General features: G+C 43.1%; 1 protein-coding gene across 2 annotated transcripts in view; it reads right to left on the reverse strand.

Annotated features, from left to right (window-relative positions):
- Positions 1-25,364, reverse strand: part of TACC1 (transforming acidic coiled-coil containing protein 1) — an 868,514-nt gene that overhangs the window by 751,582 nt on the left and 91,568 nt on the right. Inside the window, exon 1 of one of the 2 annotated variants that reach the window (XM_069617926.1) lies at positions 20,924-21,185. The exons of the other annotated variant lie outside the window; for it this stretch is intronic. The gene's annotated coding sequence lies outside the window, so the exon portion shown is untranslated. Of the gene's footprint in view, positions 1-20,923; positions 21,186-25,364 lie in introns of those variants that run through there. 2 annotated transcript variants of the gene reach the window in all.

Raw genomic sequence — 25,364 nt, forward strand, 5'->3', positions numbered from 1 at the left:
GCCGTCATAACGGCATGACGTCATCACGCTCTCGCAAGACACTGTATTTTATGGCGGTCATTGCAGCAGCCTCCCCTTTCCGCGGACAGTCTGCAGAACTTAGAGGTCGTCCTTAGAACACATTCCTGTGAGGTGAGTGAAGAGGGGTAGAGGGTCTGCACCCCTTAAAATCAGCTATCTAGACTTAAATTGACACACATTCTCTGTCTTTTCAGATAAACGTTGTTGGTGTCAGAAGGGAGCAGATGAATACCTTCACTTTTGGTATACATCATCGCTGACTCTGGTGGTAAGCACATTTAGGCTTAGATTGATCAATATCTGCTGAGACTTTGCATCCCAGTTATAACTTTCATAGATAGCCTCATAGCATTTTCACTCCATTACTCAATCATAGAGAGAAGACGTACCACCGATCCCTATGCACTATATGGTGGCAGAGCTGGGAAAATTATTTTACAGTCCGCCTCTGTGAGGTGAGTTGCAATTGGTTTTATATTTAATATAGAATCTTATAGGATACCCCTTAGACTGGGTTTAGAATTTACTAACGTGTGTGGGATTCCTATGCTCAAACTAATATGTTTCTATCCTACTGAAGATGGATACCTGTTGAGGTACTATATTTGATTATTCAACTTGAAATAAGTGTGCACTATAAACTGATGGTTCGGATAATATACTGACAACTGTGACATTAGTGGTTACTGCATTCATTAATGATGGTGTATGTGATTTCTAACATTGACCTAGGATGTACATTTTTGCTCAGATATCTCATGTAGTATTGATATATGCCATGTTAGTCAAATTGGATTCCTTACATTTTGAAATACATGTTTGGAAAGAATTACTCATACAGTAGAATATGATTTACAATGCTGAGAAATATGTCTTATTGGAAGAAATTAATGTATTCAATTGATCATTTTCTAGATCTATCATTACTCGAAGACCCCTGATGAAGAGTATTTGTTTCGCAACGCGTTGGGTCGAGTTATTGCTGATGGAATAAAATCTTTTATGTAAAAAGAACTGTGTAATGCCCCGTTAATTGGCATATACACACAAAATTGGTTTCCATATTTAACAATTGCATAAACTGCATACAGGAGATATAAAAGACATTGGTAACTGTTTGGCTTTCTGATAAGCTTGTGAAGGGAGTTCCCTTACCTTTGGGAACTTTATTTGTCACTTAGACCCTCATTACATGTCACTTTCTTTGATTTTTGATCAGCATTCGACCATCTTGATCGAAATATACTATGGGAGACATTGGCAGCCTTGGGGTGTCCTCCGTGGCTGCTATATGTATTCAAACTCCTTCACTTTAACACCAAAGCAAGAGTTTGCTTAGACAATGAGTGCCGTATGTCTAGCAGATAAATGCGAAGAGGGGAGTTAAGCAAGGTTGTGTGCTGGCTCCCCTGTTTAATCTTTATCTGATTAATCTCCCTAACCACATTTGGAATAAGTTTGTCAGTAGTCTGGATTTGTTTTTTCAAATTGTCTTTCTAAATCGCTTATTGAAAAACGTTTTTTATATATTTGAAAGGTGGCAATGTCTTGTGGAAAGCATATACCGCCCCATGTATTGAATGTAATTGCTGATTAAAATGTGTTTTAATACTTGTACTTATCTGGCACGACAAAACTTTTTTTTGCCGATACATATGTTTTGTGGGTAAATGAAGTAGATAACTTACCCCTTTAGTTTAGTTTCAATCTGACCAGCTTATAAGGCGGACTAAAAGAGAGGTAATTGAGCATCGTTCTCGCTGTTTATACTGTATACATAGTCCCTTTTTTGCTCAATCCCCCTTAAATAAAAAACCGTGGGACTTACCCATTTTTCTTTTCCTGGTGCCTAAATCAACCATATAAGACACTACTCCCACTGGTCTTTGCAGAAAGCTCCCATTTTACTTTCTCACTTTGCTACACATCTCTCTCTCTCTTTCTCTCTCTCTCTCTCTCTCTCTCTCTCTCTCTCTTTCTCTCTCTTGCAACAAGACTCTGGCATATGGCCTGGCATCATGAATTAACTTGACATATCATGCCATAAAACATGGCACCATGGCATAACATATCATGACAATACACGCTGTATCATGACATGTCAAGATATATCACATTACATATTATGACGTGACATATTATTGGACATATGACAAGATATCTTGACATGGCATAGCGTGACACATTACACCATGGCATGATATCATGTGGTATAATGACATGGCTTTTTGTAATAGTTTTGCGTTTACTCTTTACAGAAGTCGTACTACAAAGTATGACGGTAGCAACGTCATTGCGGGTAGTTTACACTTTAGAAGAAACATTGCACCCAGTTGTGGGGCTTGCCAGACTGCTATACTTAACCCATTGTGGCAAAGAGCATCAGGCATCGAAATAACACATCCATGAGGTTGGTTTGTGGAGAAAGGGGAGCCCAGAATTACCTCAGGAGTGAGATGGGATAGTGGGGTGGGGTGAGGTGGGGGAGCACAATTGGGCCCAGGAGTGGGAATGGAGAAACGAGGGCGAGGGTGAGTGGGAGTGCAGAGGTCTGAGGAGTGTAGAACCAGCCAAAGTGTGCGAAGATTAAGGGGTGGGTGGATGGGAGAAACTGCTCAGAGTGGTTGGATGCCTGTTGAAGTGAGAAACGATACAGCATGGTCACACACCCATGCTATAATGTTCACTGGCCGGCATTGTATAATGGGACACTGGTGATAATAGTGCATAATGCAAAACTGGTAGTGATGTGATAAGCAGGTTTCTCTAAAACAGCAATGGTGTGCGGACAAGTCATAATGTGGAATAGTGATGTGCTAGCCTGGTTCAAATAAACACACATGAAAACAAATATTTGGCACCTTACATTGGCATGGTCACTTTGATTTTTTTAAATTAATGTGAGTCTTTTTTTGAGCTTTTGGGGCTTGTCTATGTAGAATATGTCTCAGTTATCTAGGTGTAGCCTAACTGGTGTTGTTGCTAGCTCTACATGGAGTTTGCCATTTAAAAGGGAAGGACGTTTCAGTGTGTAGGTACCAAGAAGTTGGCTTTAAAGAAGATTGTTCGTTTTTTTATTTATATATTAATGGTTGCAAGATCACAGTGCTAGGAGTATAACAATAAGAAAAATAATACAAATGTGAGACCATCCCATAGAGGAATGAATGAAGAAAGATGTTTGGGGGGATTAGAAAGGGGACTATAATCCCAAGAAAAGACCCATTGAAAAGCAGAATGCTTTAAAATGAAGTCGAGAGTGAAAATCAAAACGATGGCACCTGATGGTGCGGAAGGTAGTTAAAATGATGATCTGCCCTTTCTTTCCATAGAAAGCAAAAAGGTTGGTTTGTGATTCAGCCTTTGTTAATGCTGTTTCGTTGGGATTTGCTCTGAAGTTAAGTACTGAGTGTAAGAATTTGTCAATTTCTCTTATAGTTCTATCCTCATTGAGCGTGCACAGGGGAAGGGATGGCTCTGAGTTGAAGGGCATCCAGGTGTGAAGGAGGAGGCCACTGGAGATGTACTGCACTTTTAACATTATTGGGGCACTATTAACCACTTCTGACCAAATTGAAAGACAGTCGCAGGTAGTGCTGTTGCTAGGCATGGAACATCTCAGGGGCTATGCTAATGTCGGACAGTCAGGACTCGGGGCTAGCTAGCATTTTGGTTGTAGCACCTGAGCTTCTATCCGGGGCTACAACCAAAGGACCCGGGGCTATATCCCCCTTTCCCCCGGCCCCCTAGCAACGCCTCTGGTCGCAGGGCTAACAGCCTTTGAGTCGTTAAGGGGAAGAGATATGTCTCCAAAACAGCAACATGACTGGCTGCCCCACTTCATAAACACCGCTGACATGCCAGAGCGGTGTGTGAAGGAAGAGGTTGCTGGAGAGTTGCTGCTGATGCCCAGAACTGTTTCACTCCTGCACTTTCAATACTGTTTGGGACATTATTCAGTTTTCTCCTCTCACTAACTCATATGGCACCAACTCTACGAGCCCTGGACCAAAAAAAGGAGGGTGTGCGTCCACGCCTATAATTGTCTGCCCCAATTGCTAAAAACTAATGACATGGCTGAGCAGCACAATAATGTGCGCACTGCGTAAATGTGCCACGGTCAACTGTCTGACCATCAGGGCATATGGGTATTAGCGATGTTGGCTTACTCCTGTTATTATGATTACACAGTTTGTCTCTCCACTCTGTTTATTTGAATCCCTTGTTACCCAACTGTTGGCCCCTCAGTTGAGCATCCTCACTTGCTCAGATATTGGACTGTGCTCTTTAACTAATGAAATAAAGGAAAGCCTGCATGGAGTAGAAGTAGACAACAGGAACAGAAGTTGTAGGTCTGATCAAATAGAATACATTGAGGCTTGCTTAGGAAAGTGCTGTGTGTCTTGAACTTCAAGATCAATTTAGTAGAGACTTCTTTAAAGGAATTTGCACACATTGACTGTTCACCAGTAAATGAAATTCAACGATTCCCTGTTGTAATTTTGAGTCTAAACCCTAGAACCCTGCTTTCCATCCAAACTCAACAATTTCCAAGCTAATTGTCTTCTTTCATGCATACTTTTGGGGTGCTTATCTCTTCTGTGTGGCTAGTGACGTGGCTTTAGGCAAACACTGATATACGTGCCATTGTGTGCACTTGTGATTCTGTATCCTAAGGAATTATTTTGCGCCACTTGTAATTTCGCCCTACGTATATCCATCAGAGAAGCTCTGATTCCATTATTAAACACAAGAGGATTTTGACAGTCCAAACCTGTTCAGTTCTTCCTGCTATTAGTGCCAGATCCATTGATTTGTTTTACAATGGCGATAGGGAGACAGGCATGGGATCAAGAGGCGACACAGACAAGTGAAACCATTTGAAAACCTTTATTCTCAATGGTCAGGATGGTGTAACGCCTAACTTGCCCTAAATCTAAAATGGGAATGTTCCCTAATGGAAAGAAAACTAAGGGAAGTCTAAGTCTGTCAGTCCAAAACAAAATACTGTCTGTGTCAAAACCAATGCTTGTCCTCACTTCTACAGAATAATAGGATGAATGCGATTTGGTCAACTCAATAGTGTTCAAAATAAAGTTATTGTGACAATGGAGCCTTTCTGCGGATCCCTTCCACAAGTTTAAGGTACTCAGGATTATAAAGTTCATCAAGTCTCTCAGGTTTCACTTGGCAAAGAAAGGTTCACTTGGCAAAAAATTCACTTGGCAAAAGAGGTTCTCTGTACCTTTTCCTGGTAAGTTCTTAAGCCTTCTCTTGGTCTTCTTTCCGTGAACCCGAAACCCCTTTAGATCATGCAGCTCTTTGCTTTCAATTGGGCTCCCCTGGTCATGGCACAGTTGTCAGACAGCACAGTCCACCCATTACAGGTCGTGCAACCAGGTGCCTTATCATTAATAGAGTTCTCTTTTCCTTATACTGGGGTCTCTGGGATGTGGGATATTTTGACCCATCCCAAATGTGCTCCACTGCATCACTTTACGAATGGGGAAAGAAACAGCCAAAAATGGATGTGCCAACCCCTGTGCGCGCAAAAATCTGCAAAACTGTGTTTGGGTCACAACCACAAAAGGCTGCACACCCTGCCACACATAGTCAAGGGGGGGGGGTGAAAACAGAATTCTCACTGCAGGAGCATGCCAGTGGTTTCTGTTACATTCAATATGGAGCAAGGCAGCAGAATTGTCCTGAAAATCGAAAATGCCTTTTAAAATGTAGCTTTGCAACTTTCAAAGTGCTGTTTTGGCACTAGCTCCATTCATTTCCAGTGAATCCTTGAGAGTAAAAGGGTTACAGATCATCCAGTGTGGCTCAGTTGAGCAAGGACTCATTGACTGACAGCAGCTAAGAAATGTATCTCATGAAAAACCACCCCAACAACATTTGTGTTCACTTCCATGGGAAAAATGCAGCTAAAATTGCAACATGTAACAAAATCAGATGTGCAGACGGAAACTTTAAACCAAGGAAGGATACATGTATCCAGACTGCAAGCAAATCCCAGCACTCAAGGGAAGAACTAGTGCTGAATAAAATGTGTGTGCTGCATAGGAAAATCAGATTTAAAAGAACTCAGTTTAAGGTGTTTTTCCATGAAGAAAGTGCAAAATCGCCTGTTTAAAAGCATGTTTTGTTGAAAGGCCTAATTCTGTAAGAAATGTCAAAGGATTGCTAAATGTCGAATCACCTATAAACTGTGTTCAATTTATATGTTTTAATGAAAGATGTAGGTAACTTATAGTTAAAACCCAGTCTTGAGTTAATCAACTATTTAATTCTGATCTGCCAGCCTCAGCCTGGGAATGGGTGACACCTGACTGGCAGGAAAGGACTAATTGCTGCTGGGCGGTTTTCGCATACTCATGACAAAGAACTCATCAGACTTTTGTCTGGGCCCCAGCCAAAGACAATGGCAGGCTTGAACACCCATCCCCACAGGGGAGGGGCAGGAAACTTCCCTCCCAAGGAAGAGGACCCCAACCCTGATCAAAGGAATTTGACAGCTGTTGCCAGTTGAAAGAATAGTAAAAAAAACTGCTAAGGACTTTTGGTGGTAAAATGCCTATTTGTAATTAAGCTTTAAAGACTTTTAACTTTGCCACCCGAAGGAGAATAAATCTAAAAGTTGGCAGTTGTAAATCTAATTGTATGCTCTTTCTTTGAAGACTTAATTGAACTCTATACTGCAAAGGGAATCAAAGTTATACAAAAACACTAATTGTGAAGAGACTATTAATGCTGCAAATCTAATATTGTATACCCATGTTCTGGGGGTGATTGCACAGATAGGTACCGAATTAGGAATTGTTAGGCCAAATCTTTATGAGTAAAATTGACAAAATTCCACAGAAAGACAAAGCCAGCTCTTACTGACGTGAGAATTGGATCGAAATGTAACCCACAACATATGTAATGTATGTGTCTGATTTTATTAGAGGGCATAATTATAGAAATGTGTATTTGTGGGAAAGTTACATTTTGGTCCAAATAACTGTGGGAATTCCCAGCTCACATCATAAAATATGACAGCCCTTTCTGTCTTCCAACCAGGAAAAGGCAAGTGCCATTGACCTATCACAGCATTGTGGTTGTGTGTTGTAAGTCTGCCCCTACCATAAATTGAGTGATGTCACTTGGCAGGATAAATAAGGGAACCTCACAACACACAGAGACTGATTCCTGACTACATCCCGATTTTCGCATGGCGCCCTGTTCCTGACTTCTTCATCCTGTTCCAGAATTCTTCATCTTGTCCTGATTCCAGACCTCTTTGAAAAACCAAGTCATCAGCATTGCTGAACTCTTTTCAGCTAGGCCCAAATCCTGAACCATCCCAAACTTCAGGGAAGCAAATTTGATCCAGTCTGGCTTGCTACCATTCATGTTTGCCTGCTGAAACACGCCATCCCGCTGAACTACATGATCGACAGTGTCCAGTGACCAGATGGGCCAATCCAATCCAGTCTGAGGGGCCAGTCCAATTAACCAGAACCGCCCAGCTGACCATCCTGGCAGAAGTGCCCTGCTGCCTGTAGACCCGATCTGTTATGACCAGAACCTGACGGTCCAATCTTAAATTACAGTGGACTGTAAGTATAAATAGGAATCATAGTAAACCATAGCATATCTTGTCTTACCTTGTCCTATGCCCATCTCTCAATCTATACCATCTTTAACTTAAGAACCTCTAATAGTGTCAGAACCATTTTTGCAACACAGTTTGTAATCGCTAGTGTTAGCGCTGATTTCTCTCATTTGTTTTGCTAGACCATAACCCATTAGTGATTTGGATTAAATAAAGTAATACCCATAAAAGAAAAACAGATATCCGCCACATGAAGGGTTACAATCAGCCATGCGTAACTGTGGAGATTCCCGGGTGGCATTCTTCTTTTTCTTAGTCATCAATATAGTTTAACTAAAACCAACCTGTCATCTTTAAAACCGATTTTCTGTCAAAAACGCCTCTCCTTCAAACTTGAATAACTTCCTCAAATGTATAGCTAAAGACTTAATTTCAACTCTGAGTTAAACCTAGGATCTGTAGCTACATCCACAACCAGAAACCGCATCCCGAAAAAGTGTATTTGTTAAAAATCGCATAGTGAAAATTAGGCGAGAATTCCCAATTTTGCAAAAGTTTTACACGTGTGTTTTCCCATTCAAAGTATTTCCAAAACTTCCATTATGATTTAAAGTTGCTCATATGATAGCTTATGCTTGTTATGATCTTTTCAGTGTTGCTCCAATAGGGATTTATATCAATTTAAGGATTTTTGCACACTTTTCCTTGTTTCACACAGTCATTTTCAACTGTCATTTTAAACGTGTAAAAGTTCCAAAAACGTTTTCTCTCTCGTTTGGGGAGGGAAGATTGTATTCAAACCCCATACAATGTTCTTTACTCCTGAATACCTGCTGTTTACTTACATCTGTGTAGAATTGCTTATTTGTGAATTAAGAACTTTGCAGGGGGAAATCTTAACCTAAGCGCTATCTTTGCACAAGCCAAAACTGTTCTTTTCTCTGTGTTTTACATTCTGTGCTGCTCAAAAGGGAATTCTACTGCCTTATGTACTTTCTGATTTGTATTGTCACCACATTGGTGATTGCTGCCCCATATATATCAAAACTTGTGTTTGATTTGAATTTTAAATAAATAAATAAATCTTACCTTTACCAACCAGCCTGATTCCTGGTCCATTGTGACCTGGGGGTTATTTTGAGAAGGGTGTGATATGAGTGGTATATCACTCAGAATATTGAACCTATAGACACAATAAATAAGTATTTTATTTGTGAATTACATGCTAGGCGAGACCCAGGTGTATTGCCTGATTGAAATCCTTAGCAGGGGCCAACCTGGATCAATCTCTCGCCTTGTGACCACCCTGATGCTTTTCCAACACTCTTTGCCTATTCTGGGGGTCTCTGCGGCCAGCCTGGAACAATCTCCTTGCTGGTAGCCACCCCAATGCTTTTCCAACACAATTTGTTTGTTTTTAACACTTTCCTATCAGTTTGGGAATGTTGCTCTCACTTCATTTCTCGCACAGCTCCCCCTTTTTAGGATCTCTATTTTGCTCACTTTTTGTGTCTGCACACAGCTCCCCTCTTTGCAGACACTTCCTTTCTTTACACAGAGTCATTTGAGAATGTGTAATCCTACGTGCAATCTCAATCTCCAGTCTTAAGATACATTGTATCTTGCTCGCTTACTTCAATACACACAGGCTCTTACTACGCTTCACTCACCAGTGGTGTTTTCCTTGTTCTTGGGTTAACGTGTTTGTTAACTGAGGTCAGGGTCTCCCCACCTGCCCCATAGACTCCTTTGCTCCTGTCCTAGCCCAGGGGAACAAGCATTTCGTTTTACCAATGTAACACAGCATCAGCACGCCTCACAGTTCCCTTCTTTGGACTTCTCTTCTTTGCTGAAACAGGGGTCGTTAGCCACGCTTGTCCCGGATGCTTCCTCACACAGACCCTTAGCGACTCGGCGTCCCTGTTTCTTCCAGCTGATCCTGGGCAACCACGGCCCACAGCTCTCCTCCTAACTCACTCTTTGCTAGTATTCCTTTTATACTCTCCTGAAGACTAAATAGGTTGCAGATGGACTTGGTTGATTTCAATTGCCTGGCCCTGCCTGGCCTTGTTAGTGGGACATGGCCTATGAAGATGCTGATGTGCCTCTATCTGCATCTTCCTCATCCCATTAGCATAGTGGTGTTTCTCATAGGAAATATGTATCCTTGATTTCCTCTTCTTTGTCACAGTACTTAAGTGATACTTGGGGAAAAAGAACATTGTGTGTCTTAATACATTATATGAAGGCTGGGGGGGTTGGGTAGGTCACTGTCAAGGAAGGGGGATAACATGTCTCTGGACTAGGGGTGTTCTTAGGATAGGAAATTGGTATTGGTTCTTTCACTCTGGTACCTTCAGTAAATGAAGTTAATAAGGAAGGAAAAGATTGGTTCTCACAGTAGTTTATGATATTAGAGGGACGGGAGGATATGTCTGGGTTAAAGTTAGAAAAAGGGGTTTTACATTCTCTTGCATTCCTCGGAGTGTGAGTGTTTGACAGAAGATCTTGGAGTAGGGTATGAGATGCGGGATTATATCCTATGACAGTAGAGAGGAGGTAGGATAGATCAGGATTAGGAAAAGGGGATGCCAGATCACCTCTTCGGGCATCCCGCTTCCATTCTTTAAAGACCCGCCATCCCAGTAGTACCCCTTTGCAGCCTCACTCCTGGGGTCAGAATTTGACAGTTTTACCCTTCTTTTGATTACCTGAGAGAGGATCTTAAACAGGTTCAATGTGAGATCGCCCTCAGATTTTTCACAGGATACATATAGCTAGTGCTGTGATTTAGCTGTGTGGCTTCACCATATAAGTCATACCTGCTTCATTTTAATTTAATATGCTGTCCCTTCTTGCTCACCTCACTGTTCATCCCATCATTATAATGTGCTACTCATAGTTGCTTATTTAAAATGGTATGATCTTGTGGTTTTTAAATATTGTAAAAATAAATACTTTTTTAAAATTATTGATTGATTATTTTATATGAATTGTACCGTCATGTAAATGCTTTTATGGATTTGTATGCCGAAATAAAGAGAACATTGAAGGATTAAGTAAATCCAGTCTCCTAACTTTGAATTTAGATACCTGTTGCCCAATGGTCTATGCTATTTTATGTTCTAGAGTTTGTATACTGTGCCAAATCCCTACTATGGTGGAGAGCATTTGAAAAAGCGTGTTAGACCGGTTTCGTACAGATATTATGCAAATGTTGTAGCATTGCCATTGTGATATCTTTTAAGTGTCACCTATAAGTATGGATGCAGAGTACCCGATCTTTTCACAGAGAGGTAACACGCCTTGTCCTACAGGCCAATTGGTTTGTTTCTGTAGCCAGTTCACGCTCATGGCCTTTCTACACTAAACGTTTAGAGGAACCATACATATACATAAAACACACCATAAGTACAAATAAGAGAAGATAGGAGAGATCAGTGCAAGAGGTCAGAGAACAACTATCTGTAATTTGTGGAAGAAGTAGTAGAAGGAATCCTAGCAGCTCCTTCCTTGCTAGGTGCAACTACAATCCTACAAACCATCATAGAAGGCGATGAGTGGAATGAACTTGAGGCCTCAAGGAAATGACTGATAAGGACATAGCTCCAAGGAGCGCTATTGACTGAATACTTACATTCACTTACAGCCCCCAATGGTCTTCTCATACACATAGGGCCTCATTAGGAGTTTGGAGGTAGCCATGCTGTTTTTAGCGGCATGGCTACCCCAAACCGGGTACCGGGTCCCAAAAATTACTAGGCCATGCCGACTTTTGCAGGCCCGGTAATTCCCATTCTCGGAACCCAGACCCAGTCCATCCCCATTCCCATTTGAGCACCGATAGGGCTCAATGGGAATGGGCAGGATGCTAACAACGGGGCCGTTAATGACGGGCCCATTGTTAGCATCCTGGACTGCTAGCGTGTCTCGCTCTCTGCACGTCTGGTCTGGCCAGGCATCCAGACCGGGACCCACTGCAGACCTTGTAATGTGGTGGCCCGGAATGAACGGTGCCAGTCCCTTACCGGCACTGTTCATTCCGCTACCACCTACGTTGTAATGAGGCCCATAGAGCCAAGAATATTCCGTGAGAATATCCAGTTCAGAAAAGATTGGTCATTTATAGCTAACAAGTGCACACTGATTTTAATAATCAATACAGCCCAAAAGGTGCCACAGGATCTCATGTGCCAAATTGTACACAAACAAGATGAAGTGAAGACGAAGACAGTAATGGAATGCTTTAAGAAAAAACTAAAAGAGCTAGACACTGTCCTGAAGGAGGTCAAGGAGTTCAATCTGACGAAGAAAATTTAAAAATTAAAAAAAGATATAGCAGCCTTCTCACGGGAACATTTAGCCATAGAACACAGAAACCTAGTACACAAAGGTAAACCAAGACCAAACAAGGGGTACTTTCAGAGGAGGTAACTGAACATTGGCCAACAAGAGATACAAAAGATACCCAACCCCAGGGAACTGGAGTTTTTCAAGCATTGGCTCTGAAGAGGACAACCGAGATGGAACATCGAACCAGGCACAGGCTGGCAGTAGAAATAATGTTGGAGCAGAACAGAATGTACATTTCCAAGTAGAATAACAGAATCAAAACAATGCACAGAACCCCAACGGTCCCCCTTTTTTACAGCAGAGGGGCCGCAGATGGGACAGGTGGCAGAACTATTCTCCACGAATCACACGGAGTAGAATGAGAGGCAGTTCCCACCACAGAACTATTAATGATAAACATGTCAACCTATGTGTTGAATGAATCTGAGGTTAATATGCTTGAAAAAGGCCTCTCTTTCATGTCTAGAGCACGTTATGATCCATTTACAACTAGGCTAGAAATAGCAAGATTACTGAGAAAGGTTCAATTCAAACAATTCTTTGGGGCTAATGAGACTAGAACTCATAATGATGCCACAGGTCTTCATAACCCCTCCACTTTCTACCCCCAGGTGGTAATATGACAGCAGAATCAGTCACATTCGAGAAAGCTCTCATAAAATCATTTGAAAATCTACAGAAAAATTGGCCACCGAGATTTGGTAACTGCAGCAAACAAGATAGAACAGCTCTTCTAGCGCTATCCAACAACATCGAGAAAACAATAAAACCAGCTGACAAGGGAGGAGCTGTGATGATATTCGGACTACCATAATATGGTTACAGTGTTAATAAAGGCTAGAGGAAGCTATACACCTTTGGCTGTAGATCCGACATCAACACTACTTAACCTGATTAATCCCTCGGTTGAAGAGGCACTCACATAGGGTTGGATTAACGGGAAGGAAGCAGAATTTTTGACACCAAGCCACCCAAGTCTTTCAAAGTCTGCAAGGAATTGGCCAATCCTACTGCAGGGTCATCTTCTACTGCACCCACCCAGACCCTTTGCTCAGCCCTGGCTGCACACTTCACAGCCAAAACACACGGCATACTGTCCTCTCTTGCCCCTGCACCTACTCATGCACCAACATCTCATGGGCCCTCCTCGGCTGCCCACCCCTCCCCCTCTTCTCTTCTATCCTCCCTCTCCCCATCAAACCTGAGGAGGTCTCTAGACAAGTCTAGTGTATGGAAGCCTCTTCCAAACAGGTGGTCCCCTGCCCTTCCAAAACCATCAAGGACAACATTGACACTCTGGCTCCAGCCTTGGCTGACCTCTGTAACCTCTCCTTCGCCACTGGTGTTTTTCCGCTTCTCTCATGCACTCTCCTGTGCACCTTCTGCTAAGAAAAACCTTCCGCCGACCCTTCTATTCTGGCAAACTACCGCCCGATCTCTATCACTCCTTTCCTGGGAAAACTCCTGGAGAAATTGGCTATCTCTCAGCTTACCCTCCACACTGAATCGGTTGGTTGTCTCCATGGCCATCAGTCTGGCTTTAGAGCATCCAGAGGCATGGAAACTGCTCTTCTGAACACCTGTGAAGACCTGCTCTGAAATCTTCACTAACTCTCCCTCTGTCCTCATTCTTCTTGACCTCTCTTCTGCTTTCGATACAGTAAACCACAACATCCTGATCTCCTATCTCTGTGATACCCTGGGCATCACAGATCAGGCCCTGGCGTGGCTTGCCTCCTTTCTCTCTGACCGTCCTTCCCAGGTGGAACTTGGGGCTTTTCTCTCTGTTATCACTCTCTCTACTTGTGCTGTCCCCAGGGATCTAACTTATCCCCCTGGGTCTTCGATGTCTACATGGCCCCTAAGGCATGCAGCCTCTCTGCCTTCACCCCCACCTTTCAGTATTATGCAGATGGCACACAGCTCTCTTTCAGAGTACCCTTGGCATCCTCCTCCTCGCTCATTCCTGACCGCCTGTCCGCAATTCAGTCTTGGTGTGCTGCAAACGATCTCTGCCTTAATGCCAGCAAGACAGAGATCATCATCATTGGGACCCCTGGGACCCCTGCTCCCGCTTTCCTACTTTCACTCTGGCTGGTCTCCCTTGGCCCTGTGCCCTCACCCACTTGTGAGGCAAAAAATCTGGGTGTCATCTTCGACTCCACTCTCTCCTTCTCCTCTCACATCTCAGATATCTCTAAAAAGTCCCACTACCAGCTGCACGTCCTCGTAGGTATTTTACCTTTTCTCACTTTCGACCAGACACTTACCGTCTCCAGAGCCCTGGTTCTCTCTAGACTGGACTACTGCAGCAGTCTATTTCTCAATCTTCCTACTTCTACTCTCCGACCTGTACAACTCATCCAGAACAGAACCGCAAGACTTATCTTTGGCCTCAAGCACAGGGACCGCATCTCTCCATCACTGAAATCCCTCCACTGGCTCCCCATGGCTGCAAGATCAAGTTCAAGACCCTCTGCATAGTCCACAAGGCCTTCTGGGGTCGGGGCCCGCACTATCTACAACTATCTCTCCCTAAATACTCTGCTCATCCTTTTCCAACTCTCTGTGGGTAACCCGTTTTTCCAAACAGAGATTTGGGGGTGGATCTTTATCCTCTGCAGGTGCTTCCCTCTGGATCAACCGCCCTGCCTCTCTCCGTCTTGAGCCTGATCTCCTTAAGTTCCGGAAATGCCTCAAGACCTTCCTCTTTTCTTCCTCTTTCTCGCTCCCTCTCCCTTGCTAATCTCCTCCCTATTCTCGCCTTCTTTCCTCCTCCTTCTCTTCCCTAACTCTGCTCCGTTCTGCTGACCAGGCCTAGTACAGTCGTTTTTTGTTTCTGTACGTTCTCCTCCTTCTCCTCCCCCCTTATCACCTCACTTTTTGTCATGCATTTGCACTATCTAAAATGTCATTGGCCTAGTATGGTAGTTTATGGATTGTATGTTCTTCTCCCTCTCCTCCCCCCTTTTCCACCTTCCTTCTTGTCATGCACTTGCACTAGTAGTAATGCCGGCAGGCCTAGTATGCTAGTCATTTTTTGTTAGATAATTCAGAAACTTCAAGGCCTAAGAATGACTCTATATTCCCTTGTTCCTTTCCCGCCTTGAAACGCTTTGAAGCACTTCACTTGTGTATAAACACTTTACAAATAAACAATTATAATTACCCATGTACCCCTGCATTGTATGCACTACCTGAGATTCATAAGGGAACAAATCCCCCTTCCAGCAGACCCATTTTGTCGGGATAGGCTCACTGTTGGAACCACTCTCCCAATTTTCAGACCACTTTCTCAAAGGAGAAGTTCCTAAAAGTAGGTCATACATCAAGGATACCACGGCCATGCTCACACTTCTGAATCTAACATCCTTTGATCCAAACACACAATGTTTGGTCACCTTAGACATTAAGTCTTTGTACACCAAAATTCCACAACAGGAAACACTGACAGTGATTCAGAAAGTCCTGGAAAAATGTACCCTGCCACCAAAGGTTCCGATTCAACTGATTTTGCAATTTACCGAAATTGCACCTACCAAAAATGTCTTTGTGTACAATGAGCAGTTTTACCAATAAGCCCTGGGCATGGCCATGTGGCTACCTTTGCCCCTAGCCTTGCCAAAATGTATGTAAGTGCCTTCGAAGAAGACAGTATATATGAAAATAATCCCTTTGGATAACATCTCGAAGTATGGCAAAGGTACATTGATGATATTTTCATCATCTTCACAGGTAATGAAGATCAACTAGTATCTTTTTCTGAATGACTGAACACAAGGAATACACATTTCCACTTCACGATGACCAAAAGCAAAGCAGCTATCCAATTCTTGGACCTATGGATAACAGCACGATATGGCACTTTATATACAACAGCTTATCATAAGCCCACACACCGAATCTCCTTACTACAGTTTGATAGCTACCATCCCCTCAGTCTCAGACAGAATCTGCGCTTCAGACAAGTTCTTACGTTACAGAAGGAATGATGCGAGCAGACCAGAATACGAGCGACAGGCAAAACAACTGAGCGATAAACTCATGGCCCGGGGGTACCTGAAAATAACAGTTTGACATGCCCGTAAAAAGGGCCGGTAACATACCACGAGAGGTTACATTACAGCAACACCAACAACCCAACATGCCAGAGAAGGCAATTACAGCTGTCTCAAGTAACTCCCCTTAGTGAACCAACTCAAGAATGAGATCAACTGACTATGGTTGATGCTTAATGTGGGAGACACTAATCTTGAGTGTGCCAGGTTTGCGATTAAAAGACAAAAAAACCTACTTGATTTTTTTGTACACAGTGAGGGAACAGACACCAAAATAGACTCCATCACAGACAACCTTATGGTCTACCCCACAAGCAATAGGACATGCACCATGTGGGACTTGCTTGGTATGTTCACAAACAATCGAGAAGCAAATCAATAGACATTGCGTGGATGACACGGTGGGTACAAAGAAACTTCACCAACTGTAACACTCAGAATGTGGTATATTTGATTAAATGCCCATGTGGCTTATGCTACGTGGGCATGACAGCACAAAAAATTAGACAGAGAATTGTGGAACACAAACCATGTATCTGCACAAAGAAAAGGACAGCACCAAAGGCCATGCATTTCGTGGAAAAGAGGCACTCCGAAAAAGAGTTGAAATGTACGATCATTGAACAAGTGGCAACACCACGGAGGGGCGGTGACATTAACCACGTTATGATGCTAAGAGAACAAAACTGGATCTTCAAATTGAAGACAGACAAAAATGGTTTGAATGAAGTCATCTCCTGGCAACACCTAGCTACTGTATAGGCATTTGCGGCCATAAAAACCTTGTTATAGAAATAGGTCTGATATAGAACATAATTGTACTACCACCAGATGTATGCCGATTACAGCATTGAAGTTTGCCTCTGAATGACAGGCCACCCTTGTTTACCAACCTATCAGAATAGGATAATTTATAGACCCATTAAGCACAGTAGTGGAGGATAATGTCTCTATACACCCCCACATAGATTACAAGGTACAGAGGATGGCTAATTGCTACAACCTAAGTTAGCAACGTGTGTAGCTGTTCTTAAAAAACCATACCACTCTTGAAATAGAAGGATTGATCTTCTAGATTTGGTTTAATTATGACTACTCAGGAAACATAGAAAACTAGCAGACACTGAAGGAACACCTGAGTGCTTCATACCAATCATTATAATAGGTTAGGTAGACATCTTGTGTCTGTATTTAAAGATGACATCCTCTTGAGTGACCACCAGGCCGAGAAATGAATGCCAATATGATGAGAGTAGCGCACTCCCGAGAACAAATGAGATAAGTGATGAGGTCCAGTGAGACTTCATTATGTATTAAGAGAAGTATAAAATATGAAATCATGCCATGCAGTTACATGTTTCAAAGCCAGCATAGCATGAGGGATAGTTATGTTCTCACATAAACAAAGGCAATACAAAAAGATGCAATATCATAAAATGTTTCCCAACAGGCACCACAATGACTTCTGTGTGCCATGCCATTAGAAAACCGAGCCGCACTTTCCACTCCAAGATGGCGGCCGCCTATTAGGGAGCATACCGTAGAACTGCAAACCATGACTTTGCTGGTTACCGTGGTTACATAATAGGCTCCTGCTGACAGGCCTGCTTTGTTGCAGACGAGCCGATCAGATGCAGAAGATTCACTCACACAGACTCAATGTAAGAGCTCCATGAAACTCTAAGGGGGCAACACGTGCAGCATTTAGAGATAACAATAATGGTGTGGTAAATACAGCCACGACCAATTCACTAACAGCTTTATAGCTCACATCACGCTGATGAGATGCACATTTAGTGTTTCATAGCGAAACAGATAACGAGCAATAGGGGGCACTCCTGGATCCTCCCTTAAACTTGTCTTTTTTGTCTCTTTCTTTTATTTGACAAACAGAAAATTAGCATGAGGGGCATCCAGCAGTCAGCAGTGGGCCCCAGAAAAATTAGGACTCCTATTAGTTCCCATCAACATGATGGAGCGCCCGTGAAAAAACAGCACTGGTAAATCAGGACACAATTTGGCATCTGTTCTGACTCATTACATCAATGTTTTTGGATACATGACATTGCAATTCTAGTCACCATGTCTCTCTCCACCCTTGCACTGATTCATCTATTAAGCTGACAGAATGTGGTAGCATGATGCAACTAAGCCACATCATATGTATGCATGGGCGTAATTTTAGAGGGGGACGGGGGTGTTTGTCCCCCCCCAACTTTCATGGCACACCATTTTGTCCCCATTCATTTGGCTGGGGCACCTTTTCTTCAGATGTCATGTCCCCCCCAACATTTTCAGCAAAGTTACTCCACTGTATGTATGCAGTCCTCAAAGTGGTTCATGCCGGATATTTGAACTGATCGTCCTGATGAAGTTTATAACACTTACTTTTCTTCCACCGAAACCGGTTGACGACAAAAACAGATGTGTAGAGGCATAAATACACACCTGGCTAAACTATCAGGATTATATATTTACAAGTGAAGGTTCTTCCCCACTTGCTGTTTACTTTCTTTGCTACTGAACAATTCTTTTAAGTTTGCTTTTTAAAATATTGTTACAATGGTCGATAATAAAAATGGAAAAGACCAGTTGGGAACAAATGTATTTTTAGAACTAGTTTAGATAGGGACAGTTAGTTCTTCTCTCTGTCTTTCACCTAGATAAGTGGCCCAACACTGCATACTAGGGATAGCACACCGACGCACAGGGAAAGTTAGAGTCTTTGCAGAGACCTCTACCTAGTTGACAGGTCTACTAAATTAAAGTTAAAGTTCCATTCTCTCCAGTGTTTTCACAATAATTTTACAGCATCAGAGAGGTAACACACCTTGCCCCACAGGCCTGTTGGTTTGTTTTTTGTTTAAATCCTTGTAGGAACACTTTCTTACATATATATACCTTGAGTATGCATAGATCAACATTGGTGGTTCACAAAGCATCCGTATGAAAGATCTGGGAGCACCACAATGTGAAGGCTGTCGATAGGTTGATGCCATAACAAAATGGTGAAAAAGGGAAAAACCTCTGGCTCTAGAAGGCCCAAATATCCTGGCACCTAAAGGGAAACCTCCTGGAGGCCACCAAGAAACAATTTAAGTCCATCACACTGGCAGTATTACCAGATTATAAAATGTACCTGGGGTGTTCATCTTCGATGAGCTTGGAATGGAAATATATCCCCTGTGTGGCTTAGATGTGGTAGGGGGGGCAATGATTGGTTTATGGCTAGTCGCCAAAGGCTACAATAAGAGGGCAACGCCCTTGGTGGACCTGCACCGGCCCTCTTCAATCATATGAGGGAGACATGAGGCTGTTAGCACCGTGCTTTCCCCCTTTTGGTTATTTTACGATGCCTGTAGGTGATGCCACCCCAGTGACCGCCCCAATAGATGCACTGAGAGGATAGGGTACTTAAGAACTCTTTCACCCCGCCCCTTCCTCTTTGTTCCAGGTTTACAGCATGCAACCCCACTCACACCCAAAGTGTAGTTTGGATGATAGGGACTAATTGTTGCTTTGTAGCAGGCAGAGCTACAGGGCCATCCAGCAGGCCAGGAGCAGCAAATTGGAAGGACTGTGGAAGAAGGCTACCAGCAATCCTGGGGGCTGCAGGGAAGCAAGATATGACTTTCCAGACCTTACGTGCAGTTGGGAAATAGTGAACTGTGGAGGAGCTGGTCAACGCTCAGTAGCAATACTGTAGCGCATGCCTGGCCAGAGGCGATACCTGCAAAACAAAAGAGGTGATGACTGGAAAGTTTGAAATTAATCGTAACCTCTGGCAACCCTCCAGACCATCTTTCTTCAGCCTGCCAAGACATTACAGAAGGGGAAAGATCATATGCAAATCAGGCTTAGCCCCACCCCAAAAGGGGCAGTCCAGCCAGAACTGCTTGGTCACATCCCTTCTGCACGAGACCACAAGCATCCCGACACATCTTTTGGCCTCAGGGTGTCATCAGTGAGGAGTAGCTTGGGTCTCTAGGCACGGCACGCCTGGGACACACGGATGGGCATAGCCGTCCCACATGGGGTGACATATGCAAAACACAAGAGGTCATGGCTGGAAAGTTTTGAATTAATCCTAACCTCTGGCATTACTCTGGGCAATCCTCCAAACCATTGTTCTTCAGCCTGCCAAGCCATTACAGAAGGGGAAAGATCATATGCAAACAAGGCTTGGCCCCACACGAAAATGGGCAGTCCAGCCTAAACTGCTAAGTCACTTCTGCACGAGACCACAAGTATCCCCAGACATGTTTCGGCCTCATTGGGTGTCATCAGCGAGGAGTAGCTTACGTCTCAGAAGCGGTGCGTAACCTGAGTGAATTCTCAGTAGTGGAGTTTACCCGGAACATTTAGCATGATCGACTCAGGGAATGATCCCCGCTACATGGATTGCATGTAAGGTAACCTTGTGTATGTGACGAACATGCTGCCTAACTGTTCCAAATACTACTTTGTATGGTCTCCTCGTATTGTATGAATGTGAGGCGAGAGAGAGACGCCTGGTTCTAGACCCACATGTAAATGTCATCACATATGTTTGCAATTAATAACAGGGGGGTCTCAACCCCTACCTCTTATAGCAGCACCCCCTATTAAGAATAATTTGAAAACTAATTACACAGTCATATGACTCCACGGGATGACCGCGCGCTGCTTATACATCACATGCTCCAGATGTGTGCAGCGCAGAAGGACTCACATCTGTCAAATCCATTTTTAAATGGGAGGATAGCGGTAGCTAATAAGATCCAGAAAGTACTCGAGCTCCCTGGCAGGACATAGCAGCAACATTCTCACAGGAAAAAGACACCCCTTGCAAAACGAGCCCAGCGTTACAAGGCAATTCCTGAAGTATCGAGTAAAAACATCTGCTTACCAGAAGCGGCCGGAAGTGCGCCGCGGACCGGACATCACTGCTCCTTCTCGCAGAAACTTCAGCCTACGCTGTACTAGCGGAGCTTTCAGCCCCGGACCTGCCCTCTCGTTCCTTCTCTGCAAATAACGTGCGTTTACAGACGGAGCATGTGATTGCTGGTTGGGAGGCAGCCACAGCAGGGAGATGCCCAAAACAGAATCATGTGCACAGAATGTGCCCGGGTGAGTGGCTGGGAACAATGAACGCCCCGGCCCGGCAGCCACTCCGCGCAGTCACCTCCTGAGGGAATGACTAATGTCTGCCGCCGGCCTGGTCTGATCTTGCTCACAGCCGGCCCGGAGCCTCCTATTTCGTGGTGTTTGGAGTCTGCGCTGCATTTACAAAACACACAAGCTACGCATTAATGTTCCACATCTCAAGAGGACGTTCAAAAATGTCTCCCCATACCATGCATGACGCACATATGATATGGCGCTTGTAAACTGTGATTTCTTTGTGACGTGCTCCTACCTTCACTCCAAAAACACTCTTGTGTTATCGGAAATATGATGTCCTGCCCTGAAAATACACACGAGCTCACACACACACATACTATTTTGTGACACACCTTGGCTGAAACTTCGAGTTTCACACTAAGAAAGGGGCTTTGGAATATGTGGGTCTAGCGCGCAAGGGCCCAATACGAGCTGTGACAAAATAAACTTTCTCGCAAAGGCAGGACAATTTATTTGTGGGAAAATATGTAGACCAGAGGCATTTTTGTTTTAATTGAGGATGATTTGTAATCAGCACTGGGACGTGAATAAAGCTGATTACATAGCACTGATTTTCTCAGTGTATTCGTAGTGAACCTTTTCACTTCTGGGAGAAGTTAATCAGCGTTCAGTTCCTGCATATACACTTCTGGGTCAGAGTTCACTTTAGTGACCAGTAGTTACCTTTGTTCACGTACTATCTTCCAGAAGACTAAGATATGGTTTGAGCTTTGACTGGTACTTTCTAATACCCAGGAAAGATGACGATTTCTTCTTGTCTCGTGGCAGACCTTCGCTTGTCAGCTTCAGATGGTCGTCTTTGGTCTGGACCCCTTCTCAGAAATTGCATGGCCGGTAGATAACATCTCTGACGTTAATCTGACAGTTTGACTTTCTGATTGTTCAAATGAATTTTGGAAGAAAGGCATGCCTTTAACATAACATTCGCAAATAACTATAAATCAGTAGATGTGGATGCAAAAACAAAACGCATATACTTGTGTGTGACCCTCTTCCGGATGTAACACATTTCAAATGCATAGGGCCTCATCACGCGTTGGGCGCAGCGGCAAAACTGCTGTGATAATTCTATTACTGCCGCATTATCTCTCTGCCCAATCCCGAGTTAGGACCGAACGCTGGAGATTTACCTCTAGCCGATTTCCTTCCATTTTCGGTGCTGTTAACACCAGTGCTATTACCGCTCGCGGTAATAGCTCCGAAAAGCCCCATAAAGTCCTATGAACTCTTAAGAAAATGGGGAATTACAACCTTACCACAACTCCGAATCCGGCGCTCGCCGGACCGAGCTGCAATAGCACTAGTTGCGTTGACAGTATCCTGGCGCATTTACCGCCGGATACCGCCTGTGATGAGGCACATAAATACCATTTGCAAAAATTAATTTAATGATAGCCTGCCAAGCATCTCTTGCCAACTTTGCAAGCAATCCAGCAATGTTTGGCATGGGGGGCTTGTTTACCAATACACGCTCCTTAAAATTGCTATGTTATGTTAAAGAAAAAGTATATTGCGTCCATCGCTAATGTGGTAGTCTTAAAGTACATAGGACTCCATGGGGATTTCGGCAGTATTACCACCGGCGGCAATTCAGCCACTGGTAATTCTGCCAATTTGGCTGTTTTTTGGTGGGAAGGCGGCGGAATTACCTTCAGCATTTTGCTGGAGATTTTTCCTCCATCTCACCACCAAAGTTGTACTATGGCAGTGTGATAATGCAGCAGTAACTGCGTTACCGCTACATTACTACTGTTTTTTTTTACCAACACCACCATACTTGTAATGAGGCCCGAAGTCCAGTAAATTGAAGTGGCTATCAAACCATAATACTATGTTGCCATCTATAGTAGGGAAATCATTCCTGCACGCCATGTACAGGCTGTATTATGTAGCATAGGACAACTCCCTCCTCTCCCCCCTTTCATCACACAGTAGGATGTCATTAATGTGGCAACAGCAACCTTAGGTGTTAGGTTGTTAGACCGAAACGTAACCCTACAGTCGAATGATATGTATAATATGTTGGCCTGAAACCAATCGCATCATGTAACACACATGTAACAAACATCGCGATCAGAGAATCGTCAATGTAGCCAAAGGGCGTCCATTTTGTGAAATGTTGGCCATTTGCTTTTTTCCTTTCTGTCAAAAAGCTTTGCAAAATGTATTCTATGCTTTAGACTCGCACATCGTGCGAGGCATTGGCTTGAATGCTGAAACACTAACACAGACAGGAATGTCAAACTGTGCAGAAATACATTGTTTTTCTCTCTCACTAAGTCCTTGAAGTCGAGCAGAATCTGCATCTAATCAGCAGACCAGGTGCCGGGTTGTCTTGCAAACGCTGTAGTAAAAGGCAGTTAAAACATGAATTATATTCTTTCTAGCGGTGCTCCTTCGCAGAGAAATGGTATTTTCTGCCTCAGAAAACTATCTGACCCTTATCTCATGACCCAAGTCATACAGATAACGTAGTAAGGAATGTTTTCCTGCCAGGAACACAATATCCTGCTCAGCCAGAGCTCCATGTTCCCCATAACAGAAAAGTTGTCTCTGCTGCCTTTGCTAGAATAACTATGTTTAGGCTGAATGAAGACTAGTCATAACGTGTCATAACTGTCAATCACTGAATCCTAGCCTGTACGACATGTATGTGGGCGGATCGAATTGCCTTCACAAAGATTATGTATAATGTATATATATTGCTGCTTAAGCGCTGTTCGTTCTCTCTCGCATCTCAGTGTTTGGGAACACATGTCGTGAGGCCTTGAGACCCAGTCGGCCGACTGAGAATACTTTGGAATAAACCAGACTTGTTTGGAAAACGAACCTCGTGTCTGACGTGTCACTTGGGTAAATGGTTATTGTGCCTTAGTTTCCATATGCGGTCTTTATGGCCTAGCAAAGTGACATAGATAAACATGTCTCATTTAATTAACCCACCATAACTAAGCAGTCGATGTTCTTACAGGGTCACGCCACTCAGCATGAAATATTGACATAACTGCTGCATACATTACACAGATCATGCACTGGAGACATATTGGCAACAAATGCACACCTATATGTTGCTATACTTATTGTTGTCAAAGGATACGGATGTCCAATGGAGCTTGAAGTATATATGGGTAATGCCACATAAAGGAGTTACCCGTGGTAGTAGATGAACCATACGTTAGGCTATGTATGTGGCATCCACACAGTGAAAAAATATGGTAGTGGTGCACTCCTAAATTCAAATTTTTGAAGGTATCGAGTTTAGTGTTAATTGTAGGTAACTATTTCAGGTGCGGGGGAGGAACTGGGGTCTTGGCACAAGTCCCCTACATAAACACGAAACAAGGAGAAGATTCAGGGAGAAGATTCAACTTTTGAACCCTCCCCTCCCCTGCACACTATCTTGTGTTAGATAGACCAACTACTATAATCTCTAGAATTAGTCCATTTAGGTTAAAACATATTGCGAGGTCAATAATAAATTCCACACAAGATTCTTTATAGAGCAAAAGTGTATAGATATATTTTTTCAACAAAGTACATTATCACGGAAAAGAAACACTTTTGAAATGAAGAAGCAACAATCTTGTAGAAAAAGGATTTTGTAGAGTAAATGTCTATATTTTTCTCAAACGGCAAAAAACCATGCATAAATGGATCACAAAACACACTCCTTACCACATGGATAAGACTGGTAGTATATAAAAGAAGGTGTAAAACATAACGCACAATATATCCACAGGAATTGCACCTACACGTAAATCCGTATATTCCTTTAAAACATGTCTTTATTTAATTCATTATAACACTCTTAAAATGATCATATTACATAAAATTCATCATCCAACACACAAAATATAAAACATATAAAAAGACTCAACTTTACAACACATAACAATCCCAAAAAAATCGGGTTAGATCTGCTGATTTTTACATTGACTCCGTGTGGGACTCCACACTGAAGAAATTTCTTTTCAATATCAGTTTTATTAGTATTTCCTCAATAACCCAACTTGTACAAGTTTCTGTCCTAAGAGCACGTATTACTGTGGGACATTCATCAGGGGTACAGATGGTATGTGTTTGTATCTGAAGGTGGATTCACATGGAAGTGCTAAGTTGAGAGGCAGTTTGTGAGCGACCTCCTGTAATCATTTGGAAGTCGTGTG

Source organism: Ambystoma mexicanum, chromosome 10 (assembly GCF_040938575.1).
Source record: "Ambystoma mexicanum isolate Mex_15411 chromosome 10, UKY_AmexF1_1, whole genome shotgun sequence".
NCBI classification, from domain to species: Eukaryota; Metazoa; Chordata; class Amphibia; order Caudata; family Ambystomatidae; genus Ambystoma; species Ambystoma mexicanum.